The 14,593-nt window shown below is 48.7% G+C and overlaps 1 protein-coding gene and 1 non-coding gene across 2 annotated transcripts in view; both read left to right on the forward strand.

Moving 5' to 3' along the window:
- The first annotated feature begins 642 nt into the window (after positions 1-642).
- TRNAT-AGU (transfer RNA threonine (anticodon AGU)) lies at positions 643-716 on the forward strand. The gene has a single exon. It is a non-coding gene; the product is annotated as a tRNA-Thr (tRNA).
- A 302-nt stretch (positions 717-1,018) lies between these two features.
- The window catches only part of LRP3 (LDL receptor related protein 3), a 91,175-nt gene continuing 77,600 nt past the window's right edge, over positions 1,019-14,593 (forward strand). The window contains exon 1 of the mRNA XM_072117240.1: positions 1,019-1,047. The gene's annotated coding sequence lies outside the window, so the exon portion shown is untranslated. The remainder of the gene's footprint in view (positions 1,048-14,593) is intronic.

Genomic DNA, 14,593 nt, shown 5'->3' on the forward strand with positions numbered 1-14,593 from the left:
ATAATTCTAGTCCTAGAGCATGTCTGCTCAAAATCCATTCATATGCAGTATATGTGCTGTCCAGCTTCTATCCACATGTGTTATTTTTTATATTCATCGATCCGTGAAAATCACTGATAGCTTATGGACCTGAAAACGACTGAATGAGCCCTTACAGATATAACATTTCATATAAGGGCTTTTGCAGATTCATTTTATATGTCTGCATAAACCAAAATTCCAGCTTGCACTATTTTTTCTGACATGTGGATGGGATCACTGACCTCCATAGACGCCAATGGATCAGCAAAACAATGGACTTGACACCGAAGGCAGTGGCCAGTGCTGCTTTCTCAGATAATGCACAGGAACCAGATGTTTTGCTGCTTAAATGATTGAAAACCATTAGGTTTTTTTTCAGCTATGCACGGATACAATACAGACACCACTGACTGCATATCGACACGACATGGACACACCCTTCATCACAATATAAAATTAGTATTAATGATAACTAATAAAATAGTCAATTAATAAAACCTAAAGTATTACATAAATGATTTACAGAAAAATCCATGTACAATAACAACTGGTTTACACTTCTTTACTGCATTTGAGGACTGTGAAGCTGAGGGTTTCTGTTTTGAGGCAGCACCACTGTGTGGCGCCGTGGCTTAGTTGGTTAAAGCGCCTGTCTAGTAAACAGGAGATCCTGGGTTCGAATCCCAGCGGTGCCTTTTCTCTTCGCTGTTTTCTCTGGATCATCTGTAGTCATTATGACTGCCCTAATAATTACGCACGATGTATGTTTTATGTAAATTTACATCCGAAGATTATTTATCATGTGTTTTATTACATACATGGACGGGATATCTATATATCTACACATGGTAATGTACTTTGATAGTATTAACTATCTATATAGAGCAAAGCTATCGGTGCTGTCCCTTAGAACATGGAAAATAATGATGTAAGAATGTGGTAATGTCGTACAGTAGTCATTACCGTGTGTAGCGCGCCCCCTACTGTCAGAACGGAGATACTGCGTGTCATCTGTAACGTCATAGGGTAAATTAGAATTTTTCCATTTACTTCATATTCATGATCAAAACACTTTCTGTGAATCCGAAGGGTCACAGTATGAATGAGGTCTAATGGTTGATTAGAATATAGTCTGCATGGAGCTTCTGACATCATCAGGTCACCTGTGACTGTGACGTAATGGCCGACTCTGGTTTCTCCCGGAGAGATGTTCTGTGGTTAGTAGTATATGGAGACTGGGTGGCGGGAGCTGTAAGCTGAGGGGATGGGGGCTCAGTAAACACGGAGAATATGGATCTGATGGGAAGGGCGTGCTGAATGGGGAGCTGATGGGTGGTTTAGTATACATTGGGGGCGGAACTGGTGGTAAATGAGAGGGATGGGGAGCTGGTGGGGAATGAGAGATGGTGAGGGATGGGGAGCTGGTAGGGAATGAGAGATGGTGAGGGATGGGGAGCTGGTGGGGAAGTGGTAAATGAGAGGGATGGGGAGCTGGTGGGGAATGAGAGATGGTGAGGGATGGGGAGCTGGTAGGGAATGAGAGATGGTGAGGGATGGGGAGCTGGTGGGGAATGAGAGATGGTGAGGGATGGGGAGCTGGTAGGGAATGAGAGATGGCGAGGTATGGGGAGCTGGTGGGGAATGAGAGATGGGGAGCTAGTGGGGAATGAGGGATGGGGAACTGGTGGGGAATGAGAGATGGTGAGGGACGGGGAGCTGGTGGGGAATGAGAAATTGGGAGCTGGTGGGGAATGAGGGATGGGGAGCTGGTGGGGAATGAGGGATGGGGAGCTGTCTGGGAATGAGGGATGGGGAGCTGGTGCGAAATGAGATATGGCGAGGGATGGGGAGCTGGTGGGGAATGAGAGATGGTGATGGATGGGGAGCTGGTGGGGAATGAGAGATGGTGAGGGAAGGAGAGCTGGTGGGGAATGAGAGATGGTGAGGGATGGGGAGCTGGTGGGGAGTGAGGGATGGGGAGCTGGTGGGGAATGAGAGATGGTGAGGGATGGGGAGCTGGTGGGGAATGAGAGATGGTGAGGGATGGGGAGCTGGTGGGGAATGAGATATGGGGAGCTGGTGGGGAGTGAGGGATGGGGAGCTGGTGGGAAATGAGGGATGGGGAGCTGGTGGGAAATGAGGGATGGGGAGCTGGTGGGAAATGAGGGATGGGGAGCTGGTGGGAAATGAGAGATGGGGAGCTGGTGGGGAATGAGAGATGGTGAGGGATGGGGAGCTGGTGGGGAATGAGGGATGGGGAGCTGGTAGGGAATGAGAGATGGTGAGGGATGGGGGGCTGGTGGGGAGTGAGGGATGGGGAGCTGGTGGGGAGTGAGGGATGGGGAGCTGGTGGTGAATGAGGGATGGGGAGCTGGTGGGGAATGAGGGATGGGGAGCTGGTGGGGAATGAGGGATGGGGAGCTGGTGGGGAATGAGGGATGAGGAGCTGGTGGGGAATGAAAGATGGTGAGGGATTGGGAGCTGGTGGGGAATGAAAGATGGTGAGGGATTGGGAGCTGGTGGGGAATGAGAGATGGCGAGGGATGGGGAGCTGGTGGGGAATAAGAGATGGTGAGGGATGGGGAGCTGGTGGGGAGTTAGAGATGGTGAGGGATGGGGAGCTGGTGGGGAATGAGCGATGGTGAGGGATGGGGAGCTGGTAGGGAATGAGGGATGGGGGGCTGGTGGGGAATTAGAGATTTTGAGGGATGGGGAGCTGGTGGGGAATGAGAGATGGGGAGCTGGTGGGGAATGAGGGTTGGTGAGGGATGGGGAGCTGGTAGGCAATGAGCGATGGCGAGGGATGGGGCGCTGGTGGGGAATGAGAGATGGTGAGGGATGGGGGGCTGGTGGGGAGTGAGGGATGGGGAGCTGGTGGGGAGTGAGGGATGGGGAGCTGGTGGGGAATGAGGGATGGGGAGCTGGTGGTGAATGAGGGATGGGGAGCTGGTGGGGAATGAGGGATGGGGAACTGGTGGGGAATGAGAGATGGTGAGGGACGGGGAGCTGGTGGGGAATGAGAAATTGGGAGCTGGTGGGGAATGAGGGATGGGGAGCTGGTGGGGAATGAGGGATGGGGAGCTGTCTGGGAATGAGGGATGGGGAGCTGGTGCGAAATGAGATATGGCGAGGGATGGGGAGCTGGTGGGGAATGAGAGATGGTGATGGATGGGGAGCTGGTGGGGAATGAGAGATGGTGAGGGAAGGAGAGCTGGTGGGGAATGAGAGATGGTGAGGGATGGGGAGCTGGTGGGGAGTGAGAGATGGTGAGGGATGGGGAGCTGGTGGGGAATGAGAGATGGTGAGGGATGGGGAGCTGGTGGGGAATGAGAGATGGTGAGGGATGGGGAGCTGGTGGGGAATGAGATATGGGGAGCTGGTGGGGAGTGAGGAATGGGGAGCTGGTGGGGAGTGAGGGATGGGGAGCTGGTGGGAAATGAGGGATGGGGAGCTGGTGGGAAATGAGGGATGGGGAGCTGGTGGGAAATGAGGGATGGGGAGCTGGTGGGAAATGAGAGATGGGGAGCTGGTGGGGAATGAGAGATGGTGAGGGATGGGGAGCTGGTGGGGAATGAGGGATGGGGAGCTGGTAGGGAATGAGAGATGGTGAGGGATGGGGGGCTGGTGGGGAGTGAGGGATGGGGAGCTGGTGGGGAGTGAGGGATGGGGAGCTGGTGGGGAATGAGGGATGGGGAGCTGGTGGTGAATGAGGGATGGGGAGCTGGTGGGGAATGAGGGATGGGGAGCTGGTGGGGAATGAGGGATGAGGAGCTGGTGGGGAATGAAAGATGGTGAGGGATTGGGAGCTGGTGGGGAATGAGAGATGGCGAGGGATGGGGAGCTGGTGGGGAATAAGAGATGGTGAGGGATGGGGAGCTGGTGGGGAGTTAGAGATGGTGAGGGATGGGGAGCTGGTGGGGAATGAGCGATGGTGAGGGATGGGGAGCTGGTAGGGAATGAGGGATGGGGGGCTGGTGGGGAATTAGAGATTTTGAGGGATGGGGAGCTGGTGGGGAATGAGAGATGGGGAGCTGGTGGGGAATGAGGGTTGGTGAGGGATGGGGAGCTGGTAGGCAATGAGCGATGGCGAGGGATGGGGCGCTGGTGGGGAATGAGAGATGGTGAGGGATGGGGGGCTGGTGGGGAGTGAGGGATGGGGAGCTGGTGGGGAGTGAGGGATGGGGAGCTGGTGGGGAATGAGGGATGGGGAGCTGGTGGTGAATGAGGGATGGGGAGCTGGTGGGGAATGAGGGATGGGGAGCTGGTGGGGAATGAGGGATGAGGAGCTGGTGGGGAATGAAAGATGGTGAGGGATTGGGAGCTGGTGGGGAATGAGAGATGGCGAGGGATGGGGAGCTGGTGGGGAATAAGAGATGGTGAGGGATGGGGAGCTGGTGGGGAGTTAGAGATGGTGAGGGATGGGGAGCTGGTGGGGAATGAGCGACGGTGAGGGATGGGGAGCTGGTAGGGAATGAGGGATGGGGGGCTGGTGGGGAATTAGAGATTTTGAGGGATGGGGAGCTGGTGGGGAATGAGGGTTGGTGAGGGATGGGGAGCTGGTAGGCAATGAGCGATGGCGAGGGATGGGGCGCTGGTGGGGAATGAGAGATGGTGAGGGATGGGGAGCTGGTGGGGAATGAGGGATGTGGAGCTGGTGGGGAATGAGGGTTGGTGAAGGATGGGGAGCTGGTGGGGAATGAGAGATGGGGAGCTGGTGGGGAATGAGGGATGGGGAGCTGGTGGGGAATGAGAGATGGTGAGGGATGGGGAGCTGTTGAGGGATGGGGAGCTGATGGGGGATGGGGAGCTGGTGGGGAAAGAGGGATGGGGAGCTGGTGGGGAATGAGAGATGGTGAGGGATGGGGAGCTGGTGAGGAATGAGAGACGGCGAGGGATGGGAGCCTGTGGGCATTACACTAGTCACTGTAATGGGCTACTGGGATACAGAGCATCATAGGGTGTGATGGGAGACAATGTGGGGGTGGGATAGGGAGTTCTCTGCTGTGTGCTGGGAGGCAGAACTATGGGTGGTATGAGGAGCTAAAGACTGTGGTGGGGGAGAAAGAGCTGTGGGGGTGGTATGAGGAAATCTTGCATTGTTTGGTGGGAGGCAGAGCTATGGGACTGGTACAGGGAGAAGTCTACTGTGTGGCAGGAGGTGGAGCTATGCGACTGGTACAGGGAGAAGTCTGTGTGGCAGGAGGCGGAGCTATGGGACTGGTACAGGTAGAAGTCTACTGTGTGGTGACATGTGGAGCTATGGGTTACTGTGAGGGGCTCTGACACTGGTTGGAGGCACAGCTTTGGGGCTGTGAACTGTGTGGTGGGGAAGCAGAACTGTGGGTTTGGTATGAGGAGCTATAGCACTTTGTGGTGGAAGGCAGAACTATGGGACTGGTAGGGGCTGTGGTGGGAGGCAGAGCTATGGGACTGTTAGGGACTGTGGACTGTGTGGAGGGAGGCAGACTTATTGGACTGGTAGGGACTGTGGACTGCGTGGTGGGAGGCAGAGCTATGGGACTGGTAGGGGCTGTGGTGGGAGGCAGAGCTATGGGACTGTTAGGGACTGTGGACTGTGTGGAGGGAGGCAGACTTATTGGACTGGTAGGGACTGTGGACTGCGTGGTGGGAGGCAGAGCTATGGGGCTAGTAGGGACTGTGGACTGTGTGGTGGGAGACAAAGCTATTGGACCGGTAGGGACTGTGGACTACGTGGTGGGAGGCAGATCCTTTTTTAGCCTCAGGTCTCCGCTTTGTAATATTGTGGCTGCAAATATATACCCCCAGCAATCTAACACTTATCCCCTATGCCAGTGATGGCGAACCTTTTAGCGGCCGAGTGCCCAAACTGCAACCCAAAACCCCCCTTATTTATTGTGAGGTGCCAAACAAAAATTAAAGCAGTAACTTATTGCTCGCTTTTCAACAACTTTCAAGCATATTGGCCTCCTGAGGACACCAACACAGTAGAAAGATGGAAAATTTTCATCATTTTAGCTTCTTTCCAGTGTTCCTCTGTACACAAAGAAAATCGTGGGGCCAACAGGAGGTCCTCCAAAGTAATTCGGCCCTGTCTACTTATTCTCCCTCTTCCTAGAGTCCTAAATAGCGAAGTAAGTATCAAAATATCATTGAAAGCAGCATCTTTTAAGTTACTTGGAACTGCAGGAAGATTCTTTCAGTCCTGTCTGGTGTGCTGGGGCGATGGCCCGGGTGCCCACAGAAAGGGCTCTGAGTGCCGCCTCTGGCACCCGTGCCATAGGTTCGCCACCACTGCCCTATGCAGTTGATGGGACAACCCCTTTATGTTTTCTTGCTAAAGGATCATATGTATTGGAAAATGTTTCAGGATTAAAATGCTTGGAGGAATTGTCATTTAATGAAATACATTTCTTACTAAGAAGGCGCTCTATCAACCATTTCTAATCCTTACATTTCTTCTGTTCTTGCGTTAGAACACAGTGTCCTGAACTTTGCAGTCTGAGCTTTTCCAATTTGTAGAGCTAATTATTTTTTTCTATGTTCAGTGATTATGTAATTTATTAAAAAATATTTTTTAATTTTAACTAGATTTTTTTAAAATAATTATTTTGAAGCAGAAATATGAGTTTGATAGCATCTAGTTTAGGTTTATATCATAATTATTTTGGAACAATGTCAGAACTTGCTGAATTACTCTGCGGTATTCTGAACGCGTTTCCAGCTTTTGTGCTTGAAAACCACACCCTAGACTGCCTTTGATTGACAGCTGCCTTTAAGGATCTTTTCCTTGGGGAATGCTGGGTGTGATTTTGAGTTCAGTTTGTGGGCAGCTTTGGCTTGAGTGAAAGATGGCTGAACCAGCTACCTGCTGGTGGTGGTGTCGATAACTCCCTCTATATACTGGCCAGTTTATTAAGAGAATGTTGGTTAACAATTGTGTCTTTGCTACTGCTGCTTGCTTTGCTTTATAGTGTATACGATCTCTTCTAGTTCATTCAACTATTCCCTTGCCTCTTGTTTCAGTGTTGCGCCACCATATTGGTTTTGACTTGGTTTTGTCTCACATCAATTCTTTTGTTGTCTATGTTATATTGTACCTCTCAGTTTGTAATTTTTCCTGACCATCCAGTTAGTGAAGGGAACGTCGACCAGAAGTCCCTAGCCACTAGAGTTGGATAGGTAGGTGACAGGGGCTGCGTGTGAGTCTAGGGTTTGCACCCCTTCTCTACCACCACAAACTGTCATTGAGAACCAAAACTAGCTTTGGAGACTACACAGAGATTAGTTATGAAAAGAACTTGCATTTGTGTTTGACCGCACATTATAAAGACCTGTGCTTTGTGTGCTAGATTTAAAAATTGGTTAATACTTCTGCATTATCAACACTAGCTGAGGGATGGCCTAGATCAGTGATTTTCAACCTGTGTGCCGCGACACATGCTTGAGTGTGCCGCGGGGAAAGTTCCCCGAACTATGGTGCCCCTGTGTAGTGCACCATCTGCCCATCTTCTGTAGCTCCTGTACCGCGCGGCCCATGTCACGTGACTGACGCGACCTGATGTCAGGTCGCGCAAGTCACGTGACCAGAGGCACGCGGTGCAGGAGCTACAGAAGGTGGGCGGATCGCCATTAGGAGTGAATGTACGCGGAAGAAGACATCAAGGGTAAGTATATAAGGTTATTATTTGTATAAGGAAGGCAGCTAGGGTCTTTTTTTTATTAGTAAAGGGAGGCTGGGGCTTTTTATTAGTAAAGGGGGGCCTCTAGGGCCTTTTAATTAGTAAAGGGGGTCTCTAGGGCCTTTTAATTAGTAAAGGGGGCCTCTAGGGCCTTTTAATTAGTAAAGGGCGGCCTCTAGGGCCTTTTAATTGGTAAAGGGGGGCCGCTAGGGGCTCTTAATTGGTAAAGGGGGGCCTCTAGGGCCTTTTAATTAGTAAAGGGGGGCCTCTAGGGCCTTTTAATTAGTAAAGGGAGGCCTCTAGGGCCTTTTAATTAGTAAAGGGGGGCCTCTAGGGCCTTTTAATTAGTAAAGGGGGGCCTCTAGGGCCTTTTAATTAGTAAAGGGGGGCCTCTAGGGCCTTTTAATTAGTAAAGGGGGGCCTCTAGGGCCTTTTAATTAGTAAAGGGGGGCCTCTAGGGCCTTTTAATTGGTAAAGGGGGGCCGCTAGGGGCTCTTAACTGGTAAAGGGAGGCCTCTAGGGCCTTTTGATTAGTAAAGGGAGGCCGCTAGGGGCTCTTAATTAGTAAAGGGAGGCTGCTAGGGTCTTTTAATTAGTAAAGGGAGGCCGCTAGGGGCTCTTAATTAGTAAAGGGAGGCTGCTAGGGTCTTTTAATTAGTAAAGGGAGGCCGCTAGGGGCTCTTAATTAGTAAAGGGAGGCCGCTAGGGTTTTTTTTATTAGTAAAGGGAGGCCTTTTATGACTGTTTTAGTGTCATTTTGTATTATTTTGGTTGGTGGTGTGCCCCAGGATTTTCTAAGTATAAAAAGTGTGCCGCGGCTCAAAAAAGGTTGAAAATCACTGGCCTAGATTTCAGCTTATAGCCTGCATCAGCGTACAGTTAATTTGGCAGACCAAAGTGTACTCCTCCCAGCCTGACTTAATCTCTGCCCCACTCCACCCTTATTTACTGAAGTGGCAAGCAGGGCACAAAAAAAGAAGCAATTTTAATGGCATGTATTAGATATTTAGGCTTTTTCAGTCCTTGCAGTTTTCTGCCATTCAAACCACAATACATCAGCCCCCTTGTATTTTGCTCACAATACCTGATGCAACGAACTGCTAACATAACAGAGCAAACTCACACTTTTTGCATTTTTTTTTTAAAAAAAGGGTCTGGGAGGTAGCCCCTCACCTCTGTGGAAATGTGTCCCAAAGGTGTTGTCCCATATTTAATTGTTATCCTCTATCCAAGGGAATCACATGGAATCATTTATTTCTACTCTATTTGGTATTGGTTAAATTCTTTTTAAGGCACCCCTGGGTGCTGAGCCCTCTACATAGCTGGTAAATTTTTTCTTGGTATTGCTGCTAGCACCCATCCATTGCTGCCGGATAAGCTGCCAGCGGCGGCTTCAAAAAATGGTGCATGGGTGAATCTTCCTCGAAGATTGTGGCTCACAATGACGTCATCGGATGCGGTCGTCATGACAGCCTTGGGTCTTCTGAAGACCTGAGGCTGTCTCGTTTTAACCCATTGATTAAAATGTGCAACTTGCACATTGTAATGAATGAGGTGGAAAACCCCCATATACTGCCATACGGTAGTATGACAGTATATGGTAGGATCGATCAGACATCCTAGGGTTAAAGTACCCTAGGGAGAGTCTGAAAAATAGTGAAAATAAAAAAAAGTCTTGAGAGCTCATCCCTATTTGATGGAAGGCTCTTACCGGCGCACCTCACTGCTCGCAGGGTATGGTTAGCAGACAAAAAAATAGAGCCGGCTGACGGTATTATAGCCCAAACCCCGCTACTGAACAACAATACACTTCCACATTTGGCAGGGTTGCAGAAGGGATCAGTCTGGTCGGAGTTGGGGGTCCAGGCACTGGAAGATCTATCTGTGAATGATGTACTCATATCCTTTGATTCTTTGCGGGAGCGATGTGCTATCCCCCATAGACAGTTTTACAAATACTTACGGATGGGGTAATACGTTCCCAAGGTCCTGCTGGGCTCATATCTCTAATATATTCACACCTAATCAATGCTAGGGCAGCCTCCACTCCATTGCAGGCCGTTGATAGATGGAAAGCACTGTTACCTAACCTGGTTGCAGACCAGATAGATGACTTTGTCTCACTTGCTGTGAATAACAGGATGATACAGCTACACATCATCCATCATCCATCAGAGCTACCTGACACCTCTGAGGCTTTATAAAATGAAGTGCATCCCCGCTCCGGAGTGTCATAGATGCCACCAGTCCCCGGCAGCGTTCTACCATATGATCTGGGACTGTCCAGTCTTGCAGGATTTCTAGCTAGAAAATCCATTGTGCCGCGGTGGATGGATCCCAGGTCCCCACTTGTAGCATGTGGAAGAATTTGGTTAATACCATTATTCCTTATGAAAAAGTGGTCTACAAACATAGTAAATGCCCTACAAAATTCCACAAGATATGGGACAGGTTGTGCGAATCATCAGCCACGGACCGAAGGTTGGGGGATGTTACTGATGCTATCGGGGTCTGGTTTAATTGGTATTGATGTCTTACACTGTGTGAAGTGTGGAGCCCACACATCTCTCCCGGTTCATATCTGTGCCTCGCAGGACGGCCTCTGATATACCTGCCACATGGCAGCTTAGATCATAAGGTACTGAAAGCAGCAACAGTGTTAGTTTTCTTTTTTGTGTTGTTTACCTTGTAACGCATTATGACCTGATTTGATGCATAGCTCAATATATATGCATGTAGCATTATCTACACCTCTGACAACATCTCTGATTTGTAACAAATGTATACTGTCTTACTCTGTTTATTGTTCTATGCAAACTTTAATAAAACTGAGTTAAAAAAAAGAAAAAAAAAAGTAAAAAAAAAAATTATATTAAAAAAACACGAAAAATTCAAATCACCTCCTTATAATAATAATAATAATCTTTATATAGCGCCATCATATTCCGTAGCACTTTACAAATCACCCTTTCCCTAGAACTGATATAAATTTAAATAAACAGTAAAAATTAAGAACCACATTAGGTGTCGCCGTGTCCGAAAATGCCTGATCTATCAAAATATAATAAAGGGTTTTCACTGCATTTAACCTTGTAACAGAAAATGGCGCCCAAAGTCGAAAATAGCACTTTTTTGCCATTTTGAAAAATATAAAAAAATTCTATAAAAAGTGATCAAAAGGTCGTACAGTTCTAAAAATGATAGCCTTGACAGCTCCATACACCGGAATATGAAAAAGTTATTAGTGCCAAAAAATGGAAAAATAAAAAAATAATTTTGTACAGGAGGTTTTAATTCTTGTAAATATATGAAAATAATTATAAAACCTATACAAATTTCATATCCCTGTGATCGTACCGACCCAAAGAATAAAGTAGACATGTCATTTGGGGCGCACAGTGAAATCCGGAAAATCCAACCCCACAAGAAAACAGCGCAAATACGTTTTTTCGCTAATTTCACTGCATTTGGAATTTTTTCTGCATCCAAGTACACGGCATGGAATGTTAAAGGAAACCTACCACTTGTAGTGGCAGGTTTCCGATGAAAATACCGGGCACCAGCTCAGGGTGAGCTGGTGCCGGAGCTTATTTTAGTTAGTGTTTTAAACCGCGGTATCGCGGTTTAAAACACTTTTTAAACGTTATAGCCGGCGCAGGCAGGTACGCGCTCGGCGCTTACCGTGCACGCGGCTCTCATTCACTTCCTATGTAGCCGCGTGCACGGTAAGCGCCGAGCGCGTACCTGCCTGCGCCGGCTACAACGTTTAAAAAGTGTTTTAAACCGCGATACCGCGGTTTAAAACACTAACTAAAATAAGCTACGGCACCAGCTCACCCTGAGCTGGTGCCCGGTATTTGCAAAAACAAAAAAGGGCCTCAGCGTGAAGGGGTTAAGCATTAAAAATAAGTGTCTCACGTGTATTAATGTTCACCTGTTTAATGCGGTGAATTAAACTGACTAGGACTGAATTATGACATCACAGGCCGATCAAGTTTTGCCAGCAAAATCACAATAAACTGCAATACTGTAGTGTTTCGGTATTTTGTGTGAGCACTCCTCTAGGGTTCAAGAAAACTAGGGAGCCTAAAAAATGTTATTAACTGGCTCAGACTGCCCACTATATATTTACATAGGACATAAGTTGTTCTCCTACATCTCAAGAGTTATTGATTTGTGGAAAAGAAAACATTGTCAGAGTTGTGTTTTAACCCTTTCAGGACCTATGACGAAAATGCACGTCCAAGTCGGGTGCACGTTCCGGCACCGGGACGTGCATTTTCGTCATCCATTTAAATCGTCACCGTGTGTAAACACACGGTGACTACACTGTGACTTCGGATGTCATAGACAGCCGAGTGTCACAGGCATCGGTGCAGGGACCAATCACAGCGCTCCCTGTCCGGCGATCGCTATGATTGGTCGGTGACGTCACACCGACCAATCATAGCTGTATCCTGTGAGAGGAGGCTGGAATACAGCTCCGATCTCGTCATTTCAGTCAGAGTTGTGGATGAGATCGGAGCTGTGTCTGCTGAGCCTCCTCTCAGAACGCAACTTTGTTGCAGTGTGCCCCACAGAGTTCGATTAACCCCTTAGTGTGCCCCCTCATATTCACCAGCTCTTCCAGTTACATTGTCCAGTGATACCGTGATTGCTCCTGTCACTGACCAGCGTCCATATAGTGTCCAGTGATACCGTGATTGCTCCTGTCACTGACCAGCGTCCATATAGTGTCCAGTAATAATACCGTGATTGCGCCTGTCAGTGACCTGCGTCCATATAGTGTCCAGTGATACCGTGATTGCTCCTGTCACTGACCAGCGTCCATATAGTGTCCAGTGATACCGTGATTGCGCCTGTCAGTGACCTGCGTCCATATAGTGTGCAGTGATACCGTGATTGCTCCTGTCACTGACCAGCGTCCATATAGTGTCCAGTGATACTGTGATTGCTCCTGTCAGTGACCTGCGTCCATATAGTGTGCAGTGATACTGTGATTGCTCCTGTCACTGACCAGCGTCCATATAGTGTCCAGTGATACTGTGATTGCTCCTGTCAGTGACCTGCGTCCATATAGTGTCCAGTAATAATACCGTGATTGCTCCTGTCACTGACCAGCGTCCATATAGTGTCCAGTGATACCGTGATTGCGCCTGTCAGTGACCTGCGTCCATATAGTGTCCAGTGATACTGTGATTGCTCCTGTCAGTGACCTGCGTCCATATAGTGTCCAGTAATAATACCGTGATTGCTCCTGTCACTGACCAGCGTCCATATAGTGTCCAGTGATACCGTGATTGCGCCTGTCAGTGACCTGCGTCCATATAGTGTCCAGTGATACCGTGATTGCTCCTGTCACTGACCAGCGTCCATATAGTGTCCAGTAATAATACCGTGATTGCGCCTGTCACTGACCAGCGTCCATATAGTGTCCAGTAATAATACCGTGATTGCGCCTGTCAGTGACCAGCGTCCATATAGTGTCCAGTGATACCGTGATTGCTCCTGTCACTGACCAGCATCCATATAGTGTCCAGTGATACCGTGATTGCTCCTGACACTTACCAGCGTCCATATAGTGTCCAGTAATAATACAGTGATTGCTCCTGTCAGTGACCAGTGTCCATATAGTGTCCAGTGATACCGTTATTGCTCCTGTCACTGACCAGCGTCCATATAGTGTCCAGTAATAATACAGTGATTGCTCCTGTCACTGACCAGCGTCCATATAGTGTCCAGTGATACCGTGATTGCTCCTGTCACTTACCAGCGTCCATATAGTGTCCAGTAATAATACAGTGATTGCTCCTGTCACTGACCAGCGTCCATATAGTGTCCAGTGATACCGTGATTGCTCCTGTCACTTACCAGCGTCCATATAGTGTCCAGTGATACCGTGATTGCTCCTGTCACTGACCAGCGTCCATATAGTGTCCAGTGATACCGTGATTGCTCCTGTCACTGACCAGCGTCCATATAGTGTCCAGTGATACCGTGATTGCTCCTGTCACTGACCAGCGTCCATATAGTGTCCAGTGATACCGTGATTGCTCCTGTCACTGACCAGCGTCCATATAGTGTCCAGTAATAATACCGTGATTGCGCCTGTCACTGACCAGCGTCCATATAGTGTCCAGTAATAATACCGTGATTGCGCCTGTCAGTGACCAGCGTCCATATAGTGTCCAGTGATACCGTGATTGCTCCTGTCACTGACCAGCATCCATATAGTGTCCAGTGATACCGTGATTGCTCCTGACACTTACCAGCGTCCATATAGTGTCCAGTAATAATACAGTGATTGCTCCTGTCAGTGACCAGTGTCCATATAGTGTCCAGTGATACCGTTATTGCTCCTGTCACTGACCAGCGTCCATATAGTGTCCAGTAATAATACAGTGATTGCTCCTGTCACTGACCAGCGTCCATATAGTGTCCAGTGATACCGTGATTGCTCCTGTCACTTACCAGCGTCCATATAGTGTCCAGTAATAATACAGTGATTGCTCCTGTCACTGACCAGCGTCCATATAGTGTCCAGTAATAATACCGTGATTGCGCCTGTCACTGACCAGCGTCCATATAGTGTCCAGTAATAATACCGTGATTGCGCCTGTCAGTGACCAGCGTCCATATAGTGTCCAGTGATACCGTGATTGCTCCTGTCACTGACCAGCATCCATATAGTGTCCAGTGATACCGTGATTGCTCCTGACACTTACCAGCGTCCATATAGTGTCCAGTAATAATACAGTGATTGCTCCTGTCAGTGACCAGTGTCCATATAGTGTCCAGTGATACCGTTATTGCTCCTGTCACTGACCAGCGTCCATATAGTGTCCAGTAATAATACAGTGATTGCTCCTGTCACTGACCAGCGTCCATATAGTGTCCAGTGATACCGTGAT

Source organism: Engystomops pustulosus, chromosome 7 (genome assembly GCF_040894005.1).
Source record: "Engystomops pustulosus chromosome 7, aEngPut4.maternal, whole genome shotgun sequence".
Classification (NCBI taxonomy): Eukaryota; Metazoa; Chordata; class Amphibia; order Anura; family Leptodactylidae; genus Engystomops; species Engystomops pustulosus.